General features: G+C 39.7%; 1 pseudogene; it reads left to right on the top strand.

Moving 5' to 3' along the window:
• Positions 1 to 302: 302 nt before the first annotated feature.
• Positions 303 to 396, top strand: LOC114116247 (small nucleolar RNA U3; annotated as a pseudogene).
• Positions 397 to 4634: the final 4238 nt, after the last annotated feature.

Genomic DNA, 4634 nt, shown 5'->3' with positions numbered 1-4634 from the left:
TAATTGTTTGGTGTCCCTCCCATAGGTATGATTGAAGTGAAAGAAAGGTAAGTAAATGGATTCCAAAACCGTTCTTGCCTAGAAGCTGGGAATTGAGATGAATGATGTTAGTCATGCAGCCTAGTCCCAAATCTGCTTAAACTTCATCCAGCATCTAATCCAAATTATAATGGGATCTTCAAATACATATCAAAAGAAGTTAAAAGTTTCAAAATTTACAATTTGAGCCTTGAGGCATTTCATTAGATTAACAGATGGTATGCTACATATTGGGCAATACAGGAGCTAAAAATGGGATTGGCAAGACTACACTCACAGGGATCATTTCTACAGTTTGTTACTAAAGAACTTTTCTTGCACATGTAGAGCAGTGATAATCACTGCTAAACCGGTGATCTAGTAAGTTAGAAAAAAACGGTGAAGGGGATTGGCTATTTTTCAAGTTTTGTGTTTTGTTTTAGAGGAACTTTTTGTCTACAAGAGCCAGAACCTTTAGACTTTAAAAATAATAGAAAAAATTCTGGAATTTACTAGAATAGTTTAAAATTTTTTTCAAATGTAAACAGTATAGTAAGCTTGCTGATTGATTGAAATCAGGTGGTAGGTATGTTGCTGCCTTTTATGACCCTATGGACTCTTTGTGACCCCATGGACTGTGGCCCACCAGGCTTCTTCTCTGTCCATGGGATTCTCCAGACAAGAATACTGAAGCGGGTTGCCATGCCCTCCTCCAGGGGATCTTCCTGACCCAGGGTTGGAACCCACATCGCTTATATCTCCTGTATTGGTGGGGAGTTCTTTACCACTAGCACCGCCTGGGAAGCCAAACAGTTGAGTAAACTTACTGACTGATTGCAATCAGGTGGTAGGTGTGTTATATTAGTATCTATGTTTTTTGAATGTCTGCAATACTTCATGATGAACTATAGTAAAGCATTTTTAAACATGCCAACCTTGGACACAGCCAAGTACCAAGGTGTTTCATTTTGAAAAGCTCTGGTTCCCCTTTCCCTCCCTAATTTGGAAACTAAGAAATAGATACAGAAATCAGACAATAATTATAACATCGTCTTTATCATTTGTGAAGCAGCTTGGGGAATGTTGCTTTAGGTTTCGAGTCAAGTGCCTTGCTGACCCTGACCTCCAGACTGAGGCACTCACCCAAGCCCTGGCATGGTGGACACCTACAGAAGCAGAGCCCTCCCTCGTGACAGCACTGGGCTGAAGTGTATCTTCTCCGCAGGTAGGAAGATGTGAAAATATAGGAACAAGTGGCTAAAATGAGTAGAAGGAGCAGGAGAGAGCTTCCTTGAGTACTTGAAATGTTCTATTTCTTGATCTGTACTGATTTTATAAATATTTAAAAATGAGAACATCTATCAAGCTATCAAATCCATTAAGATTTAGGCAGTTCTCCATATATGTTAGTCCATTAGGACTGACACCTCAGAATACCACAGACTGGGTGGCTTCAACAACTGAATCTATTTTTTTTTTTTTTTCAGTTTTGGAGGCCAGAAGTCCAAAATCAAGGTGCCAGCAATGTTCTCCTAAGGCCTCTCTTTTTAGCTTGCAGATGGCCATCTTCCTCCTGTTTCCTTATATGTTTTCCTTTTTTCTATGCATACCCATGCTGGTGTCTCTTTATCTTCTTATATAAAGACGGCAGTCATACTGGAAAAGGACTCCACCCTTAGGACTTCATTTAACTTTAATTGCCTTTTTTAAAGGCACTGTCTCCAAATACAGTCACATTGGGGATTAAGGTATGATTGTGAGGGGTGGGGGGCACCATTCAAACCATGGCACCCTATATCAGGTATGCTTCAATAAGAAAGTTAAAAAGAAAAGCTGAAGCAAATTCCATAAAAAGGGAACACTTCAATGTAAACAAAGAGGCAGAATTCACTGCATGAATTTAAGACATCTCAAACTTTCCAGGAAAAATTTTAATAATGGAAGCAGGCGTAAAGGGAGAGACGGGAGGCAGATGGGGGTGGGTAACAGGAAGGAGGTAAGAGATAAACAGATGTGGAAAGGGAAGAGAAGGGGGAGAGAAAGGGAACGATGGAAAGGGGGAGGAAAGAGAAAGGAGAGGAAAAGGAGAGAGAGAAAGAGGAAAAGAATGAATGAATATGACTCTATGAGAGTCCAATATATGGCTTGATGGTAAAAAAAATGAACTCTAGAAGCTGACTGTCTGGGCTTATGTCTCAATACAGTCACTGAAGAACTATGTGACCATGGGGAAATCACTAATTCATTGCATGAAGTAAAGACTATACCTAACTCATGTGAAAATATACAGAATTAAAAGAATTGATACATGTGCAGCTTGGCATATGTTTAAGCAAGTGCTGTATAAACATCTACTATTATCAGTCAAGTTTAAGACTTCCATCTGGGATCCAGTGTACAAACAATAAATGAGGACCTGCCTCCCTCTCTGATGACCCAAGGATGGTGCACAGCTTGGGAAATAGACCATTCCCTTTTTCACTCCCATGTTTGCTCCTTCTGCTCGGGCCTAGGTTTGAATAATCACAGCCAGCTCTGAACATAGAACTAGACAGACTGCTCCACTGAACTGTGCTGAGCTGGCTAGAATGTACACTATAGTTCTCATGTGATTTTATTTACGTCTGATCTTCCTCAGCATAAATCTAATTTCCCATCTAGGAAGTGCTGATATCCTACCTTTCTGTGATAAAGCTAAATGAGAAATCTGCAGTTCTCAAATGTAATTTTTTCGACATGGGTTATCTTGCTAAGTTTTTTTTTTTTTCTTACATTGAAACAACCAAACAAAACAACACCTCAGCAAAGGCCTTTTTATTCCCCTCCAGTTCACTGTGATACAGGTTGATAGAGCACACCAGCCCAGAGGAGAATCCTTTCTGAAAGTGAAAATGCTAGCGTATTGTTCATTTCCTACCGTGGCACTTCCGGAGGCTACACCACCATGCTCTAACTGGGAGCTGGAAAACTGCAGGTAATGTTTACTGTGTCTGTTTATTAAAAGGTGTTAACAAGCAATTGCATGGCATCACCCACTTAGACACATCTGCAATGGTATTTTTACCCTGAGTCTGAGGAATGTTTCCTTGGCATAGATTTTTAAGAGCTTTTAGAAAGAATATGACTCTATAGTAGATGCCAAATTTGTGGCTTCATCCAGTGCAATTCAGATGGCAGACAGGATGTGGTTGAGCAGTTATGGGGGTTGCAATGAGTCAGCTATGGAGACAAATGTTTCCATGGTGACCTTCCCCATTCACTCAGTATAAGGCCTCCTCACACCCATGAGAATTAATGACATGGCATTAACACTGATAATCATAATGAAGAGAGCTGTCTGACAGTGGGGCAACCCAACCCTGACATTAGTGAGGAAATAAGATAGAGGAATTTAGCCAGCGTGTAGAGGAATAAAATATTGAACTACAGAGAAAGGAAATCCGTTTCTTTTTCTTTTATAGAATAGTTCTCCTGCCAGAATGGACCCTGCTGCTGACAGGCTTCTATAGTCTCCCCTCTGAGAATTCTTTTAGTACTACAACCAAGTGGGGGTGGAAATAAATAACCCAAAGAAGTGATTCACTGAAGGTCAAAAGAAACAGGATGAGAGAATAGAGAAGGGGCACAGACTTAAACTCTACTCAGTCGTCCCAGTTTGTTTGTTTGTTTGCTTGTTTAAATACTTTAAAATGTTCCTTAGGAGGTCCTTTTAGGAAAAAATCTTTCTCCTGAAAAACTTACCTTTTTCTGTAGCTTTGCAAAACTTTTGTTCCTTTCAGGGAAAAAGTGCTTTTCACATTGTGCTAATAGCAGCACTTTATTTCTGTGTGCAGAGATGTGGGGCATTGTGCAAACAAAGAATGTGAAACACTGGGAGTCTACCCTCTCCCTCAGATGCCAGCCTGAGTAAAATTATAGACACAAGGTTTTCAGAGCAGGCTGTAGATTTTCACAGGCTCCTCAAGGACCGGGCCTTGTGATTTACTCAGTCATTTGCATGGTTATCCCCTTTATGAAATTTTAAGATTCCATAGAGCAAAAACTTCATCTTCCTCATCTTTGGCATCATAAGCCCCACTCCCAATGCACACGTACACATGCAAATAGACACAAATACTTGTGTACACACAAACATTAGCCTAGCATCCTTCTTTATGTACCACACACCACATTACTACAAATCTATTCATGAGTGGATTTGATTAGCCCTTAAAACCTCCGGTGAGGCAGTTAACCAGTTTATATGTGAAGTTTTAGAAATCCATAGAGCTAAATTATGACAGTTTTTTAAACTATGTAGCACTGTTTTCCTTTTTGAAATGTTTAGACAAGCAGATTTGACACAAATACGTACAGTAAAGCCGGAGAGGCAGTAAATGAAAAACATGCGTGAAAAAAATCAAGACACTCTCAAGGCAGCTGGACTATTCAGATTGTTTAAATGATGTCTACAGAATGCTGATGCTGGACCTACCGTGACATTTATTAATCCATCAAATATTTATTGAGATCCTACTTTAATAGCTGTTTGCTCTGTGCCGAGCACCATTTTAAGTCCTTTTTATCCTTAGTAATGTATTTAATCTTCTCTAAGAGGTAAACATTACTAAAATACC

This window comes from Ovis aries, chromosome 8, assembly GCF_016772045.2.
Source record: "Ovis aries strain OAR_USU_Benz2616 breed Rambouillet chromosome 8, ARS-UI_Ramb_v3.0, whole genome shotgun sequence".
Taxonomy (NCBI): domain Eukaryota; kingdom Metazoa; phylum Chordata; class Mammalia; order Artiodactyla; family Bovidae; genus Ovis; species Ovis aries.
The sequence above is the reverse complement of the archived record's forward strand: the minus strand, read 5'-3'. Positions and strand labels throughout refer to the sequence as shown.